The sequence below is a fragment of the Synchiropus splendidus genome, chromosome 1 (assembly GCF_027744825.2).
Source record: "Synchiropus splendidus isolate RoL2022-P1 chromosome 1, RoL_Sspl_1.0, whole genome shotgun sequence".
NCBI classification, from domain to species: Eukaryota; Metazoa; Chordata; class Actinopteri; order Syngnathiformes; family Callionymidae; genus Synchiropus; species Synchiropus splendidus.
Window position 1 is genome coordinate 2,769,162 of NC_071334.1, and position 20,532 is coordinate 2,789,693.

Below are 20,532 nucleotides of genomic sequence, written 5' to 3' on the forward strand. Positions count from 1 at the left end.
AGGACTCATACAATGAGGGGAACCCAAGTGCAGGAAGTGTAGAGAGGCTGATGTCAAAATGTCCAAAAAAACAGCGTTTAATAACAAAAACTGCAGAGCCAACACAAATGGGACGCAGCCCAAGTCCAAACAGATAACTAAAAGAGACTCCAACGGAGCAAGGTCAAACAAAGTCCAGGGAGTATCAAAAGAGTCCAGACCTGCAATGAAAACAGGTCAGGCACGAGTGATGAGGAACTAAGAAACAGGAAAACAAAAGTTAGAACAAACTTATGAAAACTCTCAGGCACGAAATCCCAAAAATGTTCAGCATAGAAGTCCACAGCATACCACGGCGTAGAAGCATTCACAATCTCGCGCTGCATCAACCTCCAGCTTCTCCTTAAGAAGTGGAGGCTCATCAGGGAAAATAGATTGCAGCTGCTGATCGTGCCCAACACTGTTAAGAGAGAAGAAGAAACACAGGAGCAGGAAGTAACTGACAAAATAAAAGCATGGCAGGAGGGGCCATGACAAAAGGGATAACATCATGAACAAAGAAGGTCTCAAATGTAAGTTCCAGGGATAAAAATGAATAAAATAAAACTAATACATTTAGTAAATACAATTAATGATGATCCACCTGCACTCTTAAGTAACACGAAAAACACATCCATTAACTACTGATCAGCTTGCTGTCATTTGCTGAGCACCTTCATCAGAACCAAGAACAGAACCAAAAGCCTTCAACACTCATCCAGAGTGCTCCATCAGACTTTGGCTGATCCAAGTTCTTGGAGAGACTGCTTCAGTCAGTTTTGGGACCAAAGACCCACGTCTGGGCTTTCTTCACCTCTGTGTAACTTAAATTTCTTGGTCCGTTGTGGTCCATGTCTAATGTCAGTTTAAAATACGCCCCAGTTTTGTCATATTTGTGATGGTAAATGCCTCTCAGAGAGCTGCTTCTGTTTCACCCTGTTCGGCATCCGATTTGCCTACATTTGGCTAGGACCACCCCCTATCCTCTGTATGGTCAGGTATGTTAGCACGGGAATCCCGCCCCCGCAATTGGAGAGAAAACAGTGCAGCTTTTGTTCAGCTTTTTGAAAATGTTGTAATCATGGCGGTTTATGTTTAAAGCAGTGGCTGACACAATCGGTAGGAGGCATTAGATAAAGTTCTGAGTGAACACATTAAGCTTGATGTTGACAGCAAATGTAATTAGGAAATCTAAATAATCAATTCATATGCATAATATAGATCACCAAAGTCGGCAACAGGTTGACCGGTTAATCTGTGTGGATTCCCACTGGAATGTCCTCAAGAGTCATTCTATGGCGAAACAGAGTACATTCTGTTGAACAGCAATTTACCTGCAATCAGTTGAGTGGTCTTCGATCATTTCCATAGTTCACAGTGTTTTTATTTTAGATAATGAGGTGTAAACACCCTTGCGTGATTTAACTGTTGAAAACTACTTTAATCATCATCTTGATGAGGTGACAATATGACAAAAAGCAAGGAAAAGTCACAGAAGGCTGTAGCAACTCGCTCTGAAAGCAAAGACGAGGGTCAACTGACCAAAGGCTCACCTAGCTCATTAAATCATGAGGAAACACATCAGGCTTCAGTCCCCCCTTCATTCATACTGGAGGCTATCAAGCGTGTGGAATAATCCATGAACGGAAGGTTCGATAACCTGGAGGCCACTCTCGAATGGATGAAAACTGCCTTAACAACTGCCTTCAAACAGCATAGGATTCTAAGCACCATACTTTGTGACTTGGAGGGATGTTCACAGCAAAACATCAAGATAATGCCTGGCATATCCACTGGACTCTCTCTAAGAGGTTCTGAGTAATATACAAGAAGACTGCAGACAGGGTCTGACTCTCTACAAAAGATCTCCTGCTGAGAGTAGATTCCTGTAAGTTGGCACCCATCTTCCCCATCTCCAAGGTCAATAACCCGGTCTCAGTTAGACTCAATTATTTCGTAGAGTTGCACTTCTGCTTTGTTCCTGCATGATCCTCCTGTCATATCAGTGATTTTTTCGTCTAGTGTCAGTTTGTCTCAGTGTATCCCAGTGAGAGAGTTCCAGCATTACATATTCTGTAAGTGACCCTCCATACAAGACTGCAGCTCCTCTTTAGCTTCACTTGTCCAGATCCTCATGCTCCTCACCACAGGCTTTGCCAGCTTCAGCTTCTGCTTGTATGTGGGAACAAGATGAACCATCAAGTGGTCAGAGAGTCCCAGTGCAGCTCGAGGGAGGGCGGTATAAGAGTTGCGGAGCGATGAGGAACAGTGATCCAGCACGCTCTGCTCTCTGGTGGGACATTTCACAACCTGCCTGCACCTGGGAAGCTCCTCACTCAGAGTCGCCTTGTTGAAGTCACACACTGAGCTTCACGTACATCTGCGCTTCGTGGAACGTAAAAAGCAGCCAGAATGAATGAAGCGAACTCACACGGGGAATAAAATGGCTTACAGTTCACGATTCACATTCCAGAGAGGGAGAGCAGTGCTAAAGAATCACCGTCACGTCTGTGCACCAGCGATCGTTGATGGAGAAACACACTACTCCACCTTTGGTTTTGACAGGGAGCTCCGGAACCCGGTCCATGTGGTCCTCCCTCCAGATGAAGCGCAGTAACCGTTCGCCACAACGGTGCCGTTCCTGGTGAGTTGAGACCTTTATTTACTTAAGTTTACTGAAGATATATTCGCCTAAACACGGTGTCTACCTAGTTTACATAGCGAATGTATTGCAGCAACTGTAGAAACTACGTATGTATGGCGACTGGGTAAATAAGTTTCTGATTTAATTTAATTCAGATGACATATCCTGGAAAAGTGGAAAGGTCTGTTTATATGCGGGGAGAAAGGTGACTGAGGAGCGTTGAAGTGACTGTCTCTCTTCTGGAGCCCTTCATCTCCAGGAGAGACCTTGGTGAACATGACTGGAGATGCAGCAACAGGTGAATCATGAGCTAGGTTTGTACGTTTGTTCATTGCTGACAATCTGAATGCTGGCTAAATAAAAAAAAAAAAAAAAAAAAAAAACATACATGCTTCCTGTTTAGCTTTTTTTCCCTGTATAGCTAGTACAATAATGTAATCACGCTATGCTGTCATTAATGAGAGGAGGAGGATGGATCCACTCATGATGTTGGTGACGATGAGGAGGAGAATGGACCTTCCTCCCGCCTCACCTGGTGCTGCTGCTGGATTTCCTCCAACTGCCACAGGCCCCTCCTCGTCGACTCCTGGTCCCGAGGTATGTACATATAGCACTTTTTAGTTTTATTCCATTTCTTATTAAATGTTATTGTTCTGCGTCATTCAAGAACTGACGTAGTGACATAACTAGCTTTAGGTTAACTCTATTGCTGTCCTATATGTCATGACTCCACTTCTTGGCTCAGTGTCCCTGAGCCATGTTTTGCTTATGTTTGGCATACAGCTGGAGCAGATTAACCCCTAATCAAGTACTTAAGCACCTGGACTCCAGCAACATGTGCCAGATCGTCACCTTCTCTCTGTTCCCCATGATCGTCACTTCCAGTTCCTTGGACTCACCCGTTGTTTCCCTTTCCTGGGATTTTGGACTTCTCTATCCCCCGTGGTAACTCCCGATTCGCGTGTCGCTCCCTCTCTGTTCGGCTTCTTGTTTTCTCATGCTAGCTAGCTCATTTAACTCCCGGTTCTCATTGTTTCGGTCTCTCATGCTAGCTAGCTCATTTAACTCCCGATTCTCATTGTTTCGGTCTCTCATGCTAGCTAGCTGGTTCTCGTGTCTCTCCCTCTCTGTTCGGCTTGTTGTTTTGTGTGCTAGCTAGCTCATTTAACTCCCGGTTCTCATTGTTTCGGTCTCTTGCCAAGGCCACCAGGGACAGTGAGGTAGACATTATTATTCAATCTATGTTTAAGGTGTTGCACTCAATGTCTGAGTCAGTTGCATGGCTGTCCTCCCACTCTTATCTGTCCAGTGCTCGGCTTGCTTCCTCTGCTCTTCCTCAAACGGGGGAGGAAACCCTGTCTGTTCCCGTCCGTGAATTTTTAGTCTGAGACTCTTGTGTTTTCCCTTTGCATGACGTGGACTCCGGCGCGGCATTCAGGCCGGCGCCTCCCTTAGACTCCACCGCAGCTCTCAAGCAGCCGCCTCCCTTAGACTCCGCCGCGGCTTCCAAGCAGCCGCCTCCTCCCAAAGACTCCTGCGCGACTCTCAAGTGCCCGCCTCCCGAGGACTCCAGCGTGGCTTCCAAGCCGCCGCCGCGGGCTACCGACGACTCCAGCGTGGCTTTCAAGCTGCCTCCCGATGGCTCCTTTAACTCCCGGTTCTCATTGTTTCGGTCTCTCATGCTAGCTAGCTGGTTCTCGTGTCTCTCCCTCTCTGTTGGGCTTGTTTTGTGTGCTAGCTAGCTCATTTAACTCCCGGTTCGGTGACGCTTTCCATTGTGTTTTCTTGTTTAATTATTAAATATTATTTCTCACTTGCTTCTCCCTCATTGTACCTTTCACCATTTGCATTTGGGTCCCGCTCCTCATCCCTTGACTCGTTACACTATATATATATATATATATATATATATATATATATATATATATATATGTGTGTGTATTTTATTAGTACGAATCACAATGGGATGTAAGTGAACCCAACTTTCATTATGTGCAGGACACAGAAGGAAGAGAGCAATGAAGGAAGGGGTCGCCGGATGCTGACGCTGAATTCAAGCATCTACTAATGAACTCCCTCACATACTCAGCTCAGAAGATGGGATAGTTTTCAAGGTCCTGGTTCTTTCCCGGTTCCACATCCATTTTAAATTTAATTATTTACCAAGCAAAACAACAGCTGATTGAAATTTGGATCATTCATTTTCTTTTTGGCCACAGTCTCATGGAAGAATTGGATGCTGCCCCACTTCCTACTTCACTCTTGACCCTCGTCCCTCCAGGGAAGATCCTTCCAAACACACCTACATAGTTCACTTCAAGTTTGACAATGATTCTGTGTGTGTTGAATGAGTATAACTGAATGAGTTATTTTAGTTTTGCAAATAAAAAGTTTGACAATGAATATTTGTTTCGTGGAAAATGGCTTCACAGAAAAAAAAAACAAAATCAAAAGAACTTTGCAAAATGTCAACAAAGTGATTTGAGCACAGCTTTGTTTCATTGCAGAGATTAATTATATATGCAAGGACCTTTGCTCTCTTAAAACAGGTGGGTGACTCTTAAACAAGCAGTTGTGGTGCACTGATAACAGTTTTTTCCAAAAAGGAGAAGCCTCATCTGCAACAAAAGCACACATGTTCCCTGGCTTTGGTCCTCTGGTCAGCTCCTGGTAGTGGACGGTCACACCAACACAGAAGCAGACATACAACAGTACATGTACCTCATAGAATTAATAGTTTGATCACAATGCAACTGTTGATTTTTTTTTTTTTTTTTTACCACAAAGTGGTGCTCACTTACAAGACAAAAATACAATTATCATTTCAAAAACTCTAGTTTTGGTGAGAAAATGAATGACTTCCAAAATTACTTCATACAGTAAATACGACTGCGGACTTCATCAATTGATGACAGTTCAGAAAGACTTCGCATACATAACTACACATCAAGGTGCTTCCCGAAGACAGACGTTCGCCAGAGGACAGACCGCAGGTACTTCGTGTCCTGTATTCAGCCACTGATCTGGACCAGCAGGTCATCCAACTGGCAGCGGTTCCTCCTGAAGTACTCCTTGTTGCGGGCGCATCCAGGTGGCGCTGCTGGTGGAGGTGGTTAAATTCACCAGTGAGCAGCTCTGGCAAATGCTACGAAATGAGCTATGTCTCTTTTTCCATGTTTTCTTTTAATAAGTAGCGATAGTTTGAGCGCCGGCTCCGCCATCTTCAATCCACCTTCCACAACTTGAGACCACGCCCCCCGGCGACTGACCTACTTTACTGATGTGTTCGAAGGGCAGGTGACAACTAATCACAACCTGAGCAAGCAACCAGCTACTGACGACTGGCGCTACCACGACTAAAAAGTCGGTCCCACTGTGAACATGCCTTAGGTCTGACAATTGGACTTGGGGTGGCAGCCAGAGGAGAGGCAGACAGTGGCACCGATGAGGTTGCAGAACTCCTTCCATAACTGCGAAATGAATTGTAGACCCTGCAGTCACCATATTCCTGGGAAACCCAAGAAAACGAAACACGTGATAGATTGGCCTCTGCTGTATCCTTTGCAAAGGGGAGCTTAGGCAGGGGAATGAACTGAACCATATTTGAAAATTGATCAACAGTCAAAGTTGCAGCGTTACCATCAGATGAGGGTAGTCCAATAGTGATGAGGGATCCAAAGTGATGTTGGACCAGGGATGATGCGGAATTGTAGGATTGCTGTAAGATTTTAGTGAGCGTCTTAGAAATGCATGAAAGGGACTCACATATGGGGGATCTGTGGCTCCATTCAGCAGTAGTCCAGGCCGCTGCTTTGCCAGAGAGATGAGAAATTAAGTACGCCATCTTTGATCGTTCAGTTGGGTACAAGGATACTTGGAGTTCAAAATGGATGTTGCACTGACCCAAGGAGGCCTTGCAGCCACCAGAATTACCAGAGAATCTTTCTGGTCTTGACAAGTGAGGATGTAGTGCAGGAGAAGCTCCATGAATAGGAGGGGACTGGACGTGTCTAAGCACCAAAGTTTCTTCAGACTCAAACTGTAGCTTTTTAACAGTTTCAGTCAAAAAAAACTCATTTGGTTACCACATGCCGTCATCATCTTCCCCAGTCTCTCAGGCATGTCTTTTAGGAACACATCAATCTTCTCGCCCTGATGGTGAATCCCGCAGAGACTCAGCTGAGTCCATTTTGGCCAGTTTGTTCTGTCAAAGGTGCAGGAAAGTGAACTCAAGCGCTCGACTCACACAGAAGGTACCAGTCAAACAGGTCTTTATTCCAGGCAAGGTTCGGTACACATGTGCAACTCTACAAAATAAAACAAGAAGTAACAGAAAGAATACGCAGAATGGGGAGTAAACAGATAAACACGACACAAAGATCTGCTTCACTATGAAATTCACATTTTTCAATGAAGGATTGGAAAGATTTGAGAACTTCAGGCAGAGATCACGCGAAACGCATTTTTATTTCCTGCTCACATCATCTTTACTCATGGAGCTATGACGAAACTACTCACCTCGCGATGCAAAGATTTTGATCACCACATCTGTACTGCTGGTGCTGGTGACTAAGTTGAAACTATGTGGTAATGTTTTTTTCTGCGCCTCCCATTTTGCTACTTTGAATTGTATTTTTTTTGTTGGGTTTTAACTTCAGTTCTCTGAATAACTCTCACACTTCTTCGTTTCTTTTAGTTTACTAATTTGCCAGTTTACCGTTGTAACTGACATGCTAGAGAGCTGATAAGCCGATAAGCTGGTGAGGTGGAGGTTTGCCTTAGGAAGGAGAGGAATGAAGGTCAGTCGCAGTAAGATGGAATCCATGTGTGTGAATGAGACGGAGCCAAGTGGACAGGTGAAGTTACAGGATGCAGAGATAAAGAAGGTGGAGGGTTTGAAGTACTGAGGCTCAACTGTCCAGAGCCATGGAGAGTGTGAGAGGGAGGTGAAGAAGCGGGTGCAGGCAGGATGGAATCATTGGAGAAATGTGTCAGGTGTGATGTGTGACAAAAGGGTGTCGACAAGGATGAAAGGGAAAGTGTCCAATAGGGTGGTGAGGCCAGCAATGTTGTATGGTTTGGAAACAGTGTCACTGAGGAGAAGACAGGAGGCAGAGCTGGAGGTAGCAGAGATGAAGGTGCTGAGCTTCTCTCTGGGAGTGAGCAGGATGATGATAGGATCAGAGGGACAGCACATGTGCTGAGGTGTTTAGGAGACCAAGTCAGAGAGGCTAGATGGAGAAGGTTTGGACATGTACAGAGGAGAGAGAGAGAGCCAGTACATTGGTAGATGAAGATGCTGAGCTTCTCTCTGGGAGTGAGAGCAGGATGATGATAGGATCAGAGGGACAGCACATGTGCTCAGGTGTTTAGGAGACCAAGTCAGAGAGGCTGGATGGAGAAGGTTTGGACATGTACAGAGGAGAGAGAGAGAGCCAGTACATTGGTAGATGAAGATGTTGAGCTTCTCTCTGGGAGTGAGAGCAGGATGATGATAGGATCAGAGGGACAGCACATGTGCTCAGGTGTTTAGGAGACCAAGTCAGAGAGGCTGGATGGAGATGGTTTGGACATGTACAGAGGAGAGAGAGAGAGAGAGCCAGTACATTGGTAGATGAAGATGTTGAGATGTTGGAACTGCCATTTCAAGGGCATTTCTTCTTCGGCATACGGCAGCATGACTTCTTCCAGTATTCTGATCTACTCAAACTGATCTATGATCACTGGTATGCGATAAATAGGACCAACACCATAGTACAGGAAACATCCCCATACCATGGGGATGCCTGCACCACCATGCTTCACTGTCTTCACTGTGTACTGTGGTTTGAATTCAGTGTTTTCAGGTTGTCTGACAACATCCCGAATTCGGTAGATATTGTCCACCACTTACCTGCCGGGCACACTATACGTCTGATCCCGGTGGATAATATGCTCCATGAGTCCCCTCAGCCTGGCCAAGGCTAGGACCTTGGACCAGAATGTAGTCCACAAACAGCACCGACACGGGCCACCAGTTACTTCATGAGAAGGCCGAACACCGCTCTCCTTCAGGACACTGGCAAGGCGGCGAAATGGGCATTGATGACATGACAATGACGTGTCATCGTGATAGGCCAATCAAATGACAAATGCAAGCTGATTTTGTATTATTAATTTATTTATTTATTTTACTAATATTGTATTTATATTCAGACATGCCAAATGAAAGTTTTACTTCACAATGTAAAAATGACATAGCAGGCCTTTCTCTGGAAAAAAAAATCACACAACTTGCAATGCTGCAGGCAGATGAAGGCAGCAGTTTGGCAATACATTTCTATCGAGGAAAATGACAACTGAATTGCAGTTCGCAACATGTGCACCCACAGATTCAGACGGAGCGTTAAAACATGACGCTTCATGCGCACATAATGTGCAGAACATGAGTCCTTCCATAGCTGGAGCTGTGCCCACGCAATGAAGGCAAACATATCGCCTGGCTCTTGCAGTGCCAAGGGTCTGGTCAAGGACTTCACCGCCCAAGCGAAGTGCTCTACTTACTGCCAAGTCTCGAGTCTCTAAACTCAGATCTTAAGATGCGCCATCTCCGGCTGCACACACAAGAGGTATGTTTTTGCAGTTTTGTCTGCAATTTACCAAGCTAAACCTGGCATGTCTCGGCGCGCGGATGAAGCCAGAGTGTTGTTGCACCACCGTTGCACCTTGACACACAGCATGGGGTGAGTGACTCCTCCTTTTCTTCACATGTGGACGGGTTAATGATGGAGATTCCATCCAGAGCCCTCCCTCTGTCGAACTACACACGGATATGAGAGGAGCGGTGTCCAGGGTTATCCAAATGGATAAAACAAACACTAAAGGTGGGCTATGGACTCCAATTCAAGTCTCAACCTCTACAGTTCAAAGGTGTTCTAAAGACCCAGCTGGAGAATCCCATAAAGATCTCCTGTCTCCAGGAGGAGGTTTGTACGCTGCTCAGAAAAGGAGTAATAGAACCAGTCTCCCCACAAAATCAGGTTTTTACTCTCATTATTGCCTGATCCCCAAGAAGTCGGGCGGCTGGAGACCGATTTTGGATCTCAGCAACCTAAACGACTTTATCGTGCCGCGTCCCTTCAGAATGTTAACAATAAAGAACCTTCTGAAGTGCGTATGTCAGGGAGATTGGATGACTTCCATAGATCTGACAGACGCTTATTTTCATGTGCCAATCTGGCCCAGTCACAGGAAATATCTCCGGTTTGCCCTCCAAAATCCGGTGTTTCAACACCGGAGACTTCCGTTCGGTTACTCGCTCGCCCCGAGAACCTTCACAAAAATTGTAGAGGCGGCTTTGGAACCCCTCAGAACCCAGGGTGTCAGAATTTTATCGTACCTGGACGATTGGCTAATCCTCGCCAGATCTCAGGAGGAGTCACTTGCTTACTCGAGGATGGTGTTGGAGCATATAAGTCAGCTCGGGTTTGCTGTGAACCTAGAGAAGAGCTCACTGAAGCCAGCCCAGTTGATGCCATACCTGGAAGTGCTCCTGAACTCATGATATGGGCATGCACGGTTAACAGACGACCAGATTCAGCCCATCTTAGTACTAAGAGCACATATTCTCCACCTCCACCTCACCAGGTGTGGTTCCAGCTCTGTGGCTTATGAGGCTCCTGGGTTTGATGGCGGCGGCCCACACAGTGGTCCAACTGGGTCTTCTGCAGAGGTGGTTCAGCTGTCTTGGACTTCATCCCGTAAAAGACCAAAGACGCCAGGTAAAAATACCATTGAAACCACTAAGAAATGCAATTTTCTGGAGCTCGAGAGCCAACCTGCTTCGCAACGTGCCACTGGGCTGTCCAAACAGGATTATTCAAATGTTTTCAGATGCCTCCTAGCAAGGCTGGGGAGGACCTCTGGGTCAAACCTGCATCAGCGGGACATGGAGCAGTTCCGAAGGTCGCCACATAAACCTCCTGGAACTGACAGCAATACAAAAGGTGTTGGTGGCTCTCTCTCCACATCTAGAAAGAGCCCACGTGACGGTAAGGTCAGACAGCTCCACTGCAGTAGATAATATCAACCGCCAGGGCGGGGTGAGATCCTCAGCTCTGCGCAAGCTGGCCAGAAAAAAATTTGGTGTTGGCATTGGTGTCACATGCCCGGCTTACTCAATGTAGCCGCGGACAGAATGTCCCATGGACCCCTCCCAGACGAATGGGGTTTGTCGCAGGACTCTGAATTTAATTTGGAAGAAGTTCGGGCACCCGGTCATGGACTTATTTGCGTGTCCCCTCTGGTTTTCTCTCTGCAGAACAGACAACCCACCACTAGGAGTGGACACTCTGGCACATGAAAGTGGCCAGAGGGTCTCCTCTGTGCCTTTCCTCCCCCTCACTTTCTGCTCAAAGTGTGGCTCCTGCAGGGCTGATAGTCAGTCACCGGTCCCCCGAGGTCCAATTAACCATTCAGAATGCGAAAGCACCATGGACCTGGAAAGCATATAATGCTAAGTGGTCGGTGTTTGTGCGATGGCGTTCAGCACGCTCTGCCCTTCCTGGGTCTGCCTCAATGGTACTAATTCTCTCTTTCCTGCAGGAGCTTTTGACTGAGGGAAGATCAATCTCCACCCTTCGTGTGTATGTAGCAGCCATTGTCCTCACTACACCAAGGTATGGATGGCCGCCCAGTAGGGGAACATCCGCTGGTAAGACGGTTCATGTGTTATGGTTTAAAGAGTTCGAGTTGAGAGTTAGGCCCCCCACAAAGCCCATCTGTCCTGATTGGGACCTGCAATTGGTGCTCGGAGCCCCCGCCGAGGCGCCCTTCGAGCCACTCGACCAGGCCCCTATAAAACTGGTGGCTTACAAGTCTACTCTTCTCCTGGCCCAGGTTTCAGCCACGAGAGTAGGGGAACTATGCGCCTTTTCACCTAGCCCTGATTGCATTTCATTTGCCGGCCGCGATTCAGGATTTAGGACAATGGGGGCAAGCACTATCAGCACAGCGCCTATCCTGATGGCTTAGACTAGCCATCACGAAAGCCTACGAGGTAGCAGGTAAAGAGGCCCAAGACTACCTGAGGGCTCACTCCACAAGGGGCCACAGTCACAGAAATTTGTCAAGCGGCTGCTTGGGCCTCCGTTTCTATGTTTCCAGATCTTATTATCTTATTTGTCAAATATAGCTGCACCTTCACTGTCTCATATTGTCCTGTCCACAGGTGCCACGGGTCGCGGGGACCAACGACGGGAACTGCCATACGGGAGCCAGGAGGGTGATCTGGCTCCCTAGTCTGATGGATGCGGTGCAGCACCTGCCCAGGGCCGGGCGCTGGCTGGACGCTGAGATTCATTTTACATTGCTCATACAATAAAAATTGCATGTCCATCTGCAGCACACATATGAGTCAAGCGTGTCTCCGTTGAAGGTTGTTTGTCCCACTCAGGTACGGGAGGTTATTGGTGCCCATCGTTGTTTCCACGCTGGGCTCAGAGTGGTGCCGCGATTAAAAGGATGTCCAGACCTCCTCATGGAGGACTGTTGCCTTGTTCCATACACTGAGCCGTCAATTCGGTGAGCAACCTTGGAGCAGGGTCGGTCGCACAAGAAGTATAGTAGGCTGGACTGGCGTGAGATTTTGCGGTTGGAGATATCCGCAGATCTCTGGGCACACCTCTTTCTTAACCGCGACAGGTCACCGGTGGTTCCACCTAGTTTGGTGGCCTCTCTCCCGCGCACAATGAAGCGCTGTGGTGCCCACCACTCAAGGTCTGGCTACAGTATTTCTGACGTGAGGTCGGGATGCTGTAGTGCTGTCCTGTTTCGCACTCCATTGGTGCCCCTGGCGGCGAAACGCGCATCTCCCTTGACGGCCGCTAAACCTATTGGGCAGCGAGTCCGCTCAGACGCCTGTCAGGGTGGCCATGGTTCACAAACCATGGTTTTAATGGTTAGACCGTGAGGAGAGACAAAGGTCTTTCATCTCGGTCAAGATGACATATATGGTGGCCTAGTGTCTTGGGTGGAACCCCAACTAGCGTGACTCTGTGCCCTCCTTTCCTCCCACCTCTGCTACACCCGTGCTTCAGCCACAGAGAGATGGAATGAGAGGCATGGGACCTCCTGCACTAAGGCACATCCGGTGGTCGGCAGGGTGCTCCTTTTGCCAAATGTTGCCTGCGTTTTCAGCTTAAACCAGGACGTAAGACAAGAACATGTCACACCTCCTGGTCACGGCATTTGGCGGTAACATAGAGTCTCGGGCACGGCCCCGGCTGACATGGTTCCATGCCTACCTTACTCGTCCCTTCTCTGCCACACTCGGACAACGGTCACATGGAGAGAAGGGAGCGAGAAGCGGTGAAAACTCTCAATCCTGGCTCACGAGAGTGACCGGTGGGGGTACATTCATCGCCGGTGTTTGCCGGTTTTCACCAATAGCGAAGCCCGGTCAGAGGGCTAAGCAAGCTGAAATAGAAAGCGTGGTTACTGAACTTAACACCCATTCTATGAAGCGTGCAATGCCCTCTGACCGCGTTGCCCACGGGCCCTTCCTGTTTGGAGGAAAAATTGAAGGGAGAGTTCCGGGATGGATGCCCTTTTATAGTAGAAGGGGCGGAGCCCTCTGCTGCCGGATTGGGCAGCGAGTTGATTCTTTTTACTCACTGGCTAAACAGAGGTTTACCAATAGCGAAGCCGGGTCAGAGGGCATCACACGCTTCATAGAACAGGTTTTACGTTCTGTAAGATGACATACGTCATTTGTGAATTTCTATTTAATTTTTTAGATATCTGTGGACACATAGCGCTTTCGGAGCCTCAGATTCAACCATGACATATTTATGATCCTTTTCTGAAATATTCTGACTGTGAATTGCAGTATGAGTAATTATTAATAACAATACTTTGATGAAACTGTGATTACAATTGTCTTATGTGTTTGTATGTGCTCATGTTCCTCACTGAAATGGCTGGCTAGTTGATCAACATTCTAATATACAAATTACCATCGTGATAAAAGGAAACAATCCTGTGTGCCTGTGATAACTGTATACAATGATAGGTTGATAAGGTTTCATCAAACTGTCCTGACTTTCCGAAGCCACCAGATGGCACTAGATGAGGACCACCATCATTGCTCACATCAGTCTGTTGTAAAATGTTGGGTAGATTTGAACAGCTAATGTAGTGAAACCTCACATCATTTCTAATCCAACAGCGTCATCTAGTGGCCACCATCAGTCCTGCAATTGATGATGCCTCATCGACCCATTACTTTTTGCTATGGAGAGTTTTCAGCTTCAGCACAGACATTCGAGTTGAACAATGTGAGTTCAGCAGTGTCCTCAGCTCTTAATGAATGAATTTGCAACTCCCTCCTTGTACTGAAAACAAAACATTGATATGTAGCGTCCTGTAAAAGGAAGTGCACAATGTGCTGCAGAGATACGGACAGTACTAAACATGCATGTACACATGTAATGTGTAGTATGTGTACTTTCCTGCAGCCGTCAGGGCTCATTGTGAGGCTTCCTGAGATTCTGACTTCCAGGCCTCATGCGAAGTTTCCTTCCATGGGAGCTCAGCCTGACTTGGAGAAGCAGCTGGCAGCTGAGCTTCAGCATGGATACCAGCTCTCTTGAAATATAGAGAGCAACTAGCTGGACTCCTCTTGATGACGAATTAATTCAGTGTGAGTGTGTGAGTGCAGTCATGAAGCCCAGGTCTGAAATGTAACCCTTGTAATCAAAGTAATGTTCCAATATTTCGCCTCCAGTTTTACTGGAGTGTGTGTCCTTACACCTAGCAATGAAGGCACATACCAGTCTACACATCAGTCCTTCTACACAAGCCATTGTTGATCAAACCATCTTAATTGGAGCTTCAGTTCCATCCTTATCACAAACGGTACCACCCATCCTCGAGTACATTACTAAACAGTTTTATTAAGTCATTGGGAAAAATTTGCATTTCTCAATATAAAACATTTAGAAATGTAAAAACAAAATGAAGACCACCTGATGATAATAGGACTAAAATAAGAACATAGCTTCCCTCTGAGTCAAGTCCTGGCTCACAGACGTTTCAGTAAAAGCCTACAAAGGTAGGGATAATAAAATGTTATATACATGACCTTGATGTTTGAGGTGTCTCTCCACCAGTCTAGTCAAGATGAAGCTCTCTACCTTGTCTGCATGAGAAATCTCTCTTGAATGACTCTCCGCCTGAAGGTTTGGATGGCTACTCGACCTCCAAAGACTTAACCTTCACTTCAAAAGCTTTGAGAACGGATGAAAGACTTTTGTATGTGTATTAATGTGTTTCCAGAGTCTCTTGACCTTTTATCCAATGTGACTTCCTATGTGCTCTACCGATTTGTGTATTTTGTCCAGTGTGAATTGTGAGGTGTGCCCTCAGGGCGATACTGCTTTTGATACATTTATCACACAGTGAGCAGCTGGAAGTTTGTTTCCCCAGTGTGCATCCTCACGTGATGTGTCAAGTTGCTTTTCTGAGTAAAACTTTGGTCACACTGAGAGCAGCTGAAATGTTTTTTCTCCAGTGTGAATTTTCATGTGAATCTTCAGGTAACTTTTCTGAGAATAAGCATTTACCACACCACCAAGTTTTTCCACTCGTCTTCATGTGTTTGTGATCAGCTTCATCTTTCTTCTCACTGACATGAACTGTTGGATTCTCCAGAGGTTGAAGGTGACCAGTCTTCAGTCACCGGTGTCAGATTCAGGACACTGCAAGCTCCGGTGGCAAGTGTGAAGAGATGTCTCCAAGTCACTTGCTGGGTTTGGTCCTCCAAACTCAAATCTATAGGCTTTTCCTTCTGGTCCTGGTGCCTCCTGATCCAGTCTGGAGCTGCACTCCTGCTGCAGAGTCATATATTCTTCTTTAATCTCCAGGCGCTGCAGGAACTCACACAACCACACAGGATTGTCTTACCATCTTTTTGAGGAACACCTTCCCCAGCCTCTCCCAATAAACCTCAGAATCAGAATCAGAATCAGAATCAGAATCAAATTTATTGCCATGGTCAGTGGGGAGCCCACTGACTAGGAAAGTGCCTTGGAATAAAGTGCAACAAAAAACAAATAAAATAGAATAAATAGAATAACATTACAAAAAGGCTGTTCATGAATTTAACAGTCTGACGGCCGAGGGAAAGAAGCTGTTCCTGTGACGGGAGGTTCTGGTCTGGATGGACCATAGCCTCCTGCCAGAGGGAAGAGGAACAAACAGTCCATGTCCAGGGTGAGAAGGGTCGGCTCTGATCCGACCTGCACGTCTCTGGGTCCTGGAGACACACAGGTCATGAAGAGGTGGCAGGCTGCAACCATCACCTTCTCAGCAGAACGTACGATGCGCTGCAGTCTGCTCTTGTCCCTGGAGGTGGCACTGTTGTACCAGACGGTGATAGAGGAGGTGAGGATGGACTGGATGATGGCCGTGTAGAACTCCACCAGCAACTTCGTCGGCAGTCGTAGTTTTCGTAGCTGCCTCAGAAAGAACATTCTCTGCTGGGCCTTCCTGATGAGGGACCTGATGGTTGGCTCCCATTTGAGGTCCTCAGTGATGGTGGTTCCCAGGAAGCAGAAGGAGTCCACAATAGGAATGGGTGAACCAGCCAACATGAGAGGGGACAGAGGAGCTGTGACTCTCCTGAAGTCCATGACCATCTCCACTGTCTTCTGAGCGTTGAGCTCCAGGTTGTTGTGGCTGCACCAGGACACCAGCCGCTCCACCTCCCTCCTGTAAGCCGACTCATCTCCATCTGAGATGAGCCCGATGATGGTGGTGTCATCCGCAAACTTGATCAGCTTCACGGACTCGTGGCTGGAGGTGCAGCAGTTAGTGTACAGAGAGAAGAGCCATGGAGAGAGAACACAGCCCTGAGGTTGTTGATGTTGAGGGTCCGAGTGTCGGAGACAGTCGTCCCCAGCCGCACACGCTGACTCCGGCTGGTCAGGAAGTCTGTCATCCATCTGCAGAGGGAGTCAGGCACGTCCAGCTGGCGAAGCTTGTCTTCAAGCAGAGCTGGAAGAATTGTGTTAAAGGCAGAGCTGAAGTCCACAAACAGGATCCTGGCATAGGTTCCTGGGCAGTCCAGATGCTCCAGAACGAAATGAAGGGCCTGGTTCACTGCATCGTCCACAGATCTGTTGGCTCTGTAGGCAAACTGCAATGAGTCCAGGTGAGAAGCAGTGATGGACTTCAGGTGAGAGAGAACCAGGCGCTCAAAGGACTTCATGAGCACAGACGTCAGTGCCACCTGTCTGTAGTCATTCAGTCCTGTGATCCTGGCCTTCTTGGGAACAGGGATGATAGTGGAGTATTTAAAGCAGGCAGGTACATGACAGGACACCAAGGAAGCATTGAAGATGTCCGTGAACACTGGAGCCAGCTCAGCAGCACAATGATTCAGGATGGCAGGGGAAACTCTGTCCGGACCTCCTGCCTTCCGAAGGTTCAGCCTCCTGAACTGAGTGAGCACGTCTTGCTCCATGATGTCAAGAGAAAGAGGGGGGAGGTGAGGGGGTGGCTCATCAAAAGTGACTGTGATCTTTGCTGTCTCAGTGACATCATTGGTCTTAGTTGTGTCACTAAGAGACAGCACAGTCCTTTGTTGTGAAGTGGAACATGGGGCTGGAGAGACCACAGAGGTGTTGGTGCAAAATGGCTGCTCAAAGCGACAGTAGAAGTTGTTCAGGTCCTGTGCAAGAGTGAGGTTGTTCAGACTGTGGGGGGCACGTGGCTTGTAGTTAGTGACCACCTTGAGCCCTCTCCACACCGCAGCCGAGTCATTGGCTGAGAACTGCTGCGTGAGTTTGTCAGAGTATGCGGCCTTAGCTTTCTTCAGCTCCCTCTGAAACCCATACTTCAGCTCTTTGTAGCACTTCCTGTCCCCACTCTTGCGAGCTGCCTCCTTCTCCCGTCTGATCTGGCTGAGTTTAGCTGTGAACCAAGGTTTGTCATTTGCATAACTCACCTTGGTGCGTGTTGGAACTGTGCACTCTTCACAGTAGCTGATCCATGAAGTCACAGTGTCTGTACACTCATCCAGATGATTGGTGGCAGCCCTGAACACCTCCCACTCTGTGGTCTCCATGCAAGACTGCAGCTCCTCTTTAGCTTCACTTGTCCAGATCTTCATGCTCCTCACCACAGGCTTTGCCAGCTTCAGCTTCTGCTTGTATGTGGGAACAAGATGAACCATCAAGTGGTCAGAGAGACCCAGTGCAGCTCGAGGGAGGGCGGTATAAGAGTTGCGGAGCGATGAGGAACAGTGATCCAGCACGCTCTGCTCTCTGGTGGGACATTTTACAAGCTGCCTGCACCTGGGAAGCTCCTCACTCAGAGTCGCCTTGTTGAAGTCACCAAGCACAATCACAGGAGAGTCCGGGAAAGTTCGCTCCACATGCAGAACCTGATCCGCGAGCGCACTCTGAGCCTCGCGTCCATCCGCGCTGGGCGGGATATATACGGCAGCCAGAATGAATGAAGCGAACTCACGTGGGGAGTAAAACGGCTTACAGTTGACGATCAGACATTCCAGAGAGGGAGAGCAGTGCTGGAAGATCACCGTCACGTCCGTACACCAGCGACTGTTGATGTAGAAACACAGTCCTCCGCCTCTGGTTTTGCCGGCGAGCTCCGGAACCCGGTCCGCGCGGTGAAGCTGGAAACCCTCCAGATGAAGCAGTGTCCGGGATGAGATTGCTCAACCACGTCTCTGTGAAACACAAAACACAAGAGGAGGAGAAGTCTCTGTTCCGTCTCAACATCAGCGCCAGTTCATCCGTCTTATTGCTGAGCGAGCGGACGTTGGAGAGGATTATCACGGGAAGCGCGATCCTCTTGGACGAAGGCGAACGAGCGCACTGTGCGGCACGTTTCCCTCTCCTCCTCAGTTTCTTCCGCCCCGCCAAAAGATGAACCAACTCCGAAAGTGACACCAAAAATACTGGTAGTAAGTCAGACGGAGTCATAGCCCTGATGTTCATCAACTGATCTCGTGTGTAAGAACACGCAGATGCTCCATCTAAACACAAAACTAAACAAAATAACATGCACGGTAATTCCAGGCCAGCCTTCGTCGGCGCCATCTTGAAACAACCAAAACGAATAGCTCACCTTCACCAGGACTGTTTACAAAACTTAAGCCCAATAATAATGACCCAGTTATTTTGAAGGCCCCATCCTCAAGTGGAGATTTCTTTGGAAGAAAGATTCCACAAAACAAGCACAAACATGACTCCACTGCCACAGATTTCGCTTTGAACAAGTTTAGCCGGGGCAATGTTTGCATATGTTGATATACAGGTTTGTATTTCATAGAAATTAAAAGTAATACGATATAATATTACAGTTAACTGAACATGTTTGATTTTTTTGTTTTGTTTAGAGATGCATGGATGTAAAATAGATGGTAACGTAGTTTTTGATCAGCCTCATTGTGTTGCTGCGGAGGGGCAAACAGAATGTGACCACATCTGCATTTGGTTGAGGCGGCAGTATTGGTTGATCTAAGTAAGAAGAATAAATGTCTTTGAATGACGAAAGCCTTTGCTGAAACTCGACCAGAGTGTCATCATGCTGCTGCTCTCTGATTTGGGGTTTGCAATTTTTTTTAGAAGTGAGGACAAATCCACACCGTCAGACTCAGAACTGGACCGCTCCTCTTCTGCCAAGTTGTTGGGCCTCACCTTCCACCAAGGTGCTTCAGACATTCAGAGGGCGGTTTATGATGGCTCACCTACTATGCTATAGATCTTAACCTCAAACGCTAATGTCCAATCTTCTACCGTCATGTTGGTTCATTTTTCATCCTGAAAAAAAAAATCAAGTCCTTGTCACAACTGCAACCTTGTTCAATAAAAACTTTGGATATATGTGGGAAACCAGTGAGAAAAGAAAAGGAAGATTTTTTTCGGATAAATTTACTTTGAAAAAAACATTTTGGAACGTTGATTTGCCATAATACAGGACCTTTAATACTCTTGTGTGGTCCAATCTTTGACACAGATCTTGTGAGGTCATTTTGCTTCTCGAGTATAAGGTTTTGAGGGTAAAAACGTCAAAATAACCAGGTCATTATAATTGGGTTTCCATTTGGTTCGGAGTCCTGATTCAGGTTAGCCATGTGTTTTGGTTCGGTTCAGGGGAAGAGGCTGGGAAAACGGCACGGAGAGGTCCCCACAAAGAGAGATATGCATGTGTACCTGCTCTCTTGGTCTCCATCTCCAGCAGGATTCTCTTTTGTTCTTTCTCATCATGTGGAATGATGACAGACGCCAATGATTCTGTCCATGAAGTTCAGGTATCTTGATCAAACTGTGAAACTACAATCTTACCGTATCATCTGGAGGAGGCTGGAAACAGCTAGTGTTTCAGACGATGAAGCCACACAGAGGTGGCCAAGGCCCAGGTCTTTGGTCCCAAATAAGGCTGACTCGTCCAAGAACTTGGACGAGTCAGTGTCTGATAGAGCATGTTGGATGAGCGGCAAAGGCTTTTGGTTTTTAACTGGTCTGCATCTCCAACTCAATTCCTAAAGTAGACTGGTCAGAACTGGCGTGTTCTGCTGAAACCCAGGATCATCCTGGTTGATGATTCCTCTGCATTCTACTGTACTTCACAGACTCATCATGCAGTGGTCAGTTAAACCCTTCCATGTCGCATGACTCGGAAGACAGCTGCTTGTTGGTCCACAGGTTTCGTTGAGTAACAGGAAATGGTGAAATTGAAATGTGAGGGGACAGAGGATTGTACTGTGCACCTTACATGGTCCTGATTCATGTTCTCAGTCGTAGTTACATTGTAATAAAATAAAAAATGAAAGATGAGAATCAGCCTTTAATGTCATTGCACCA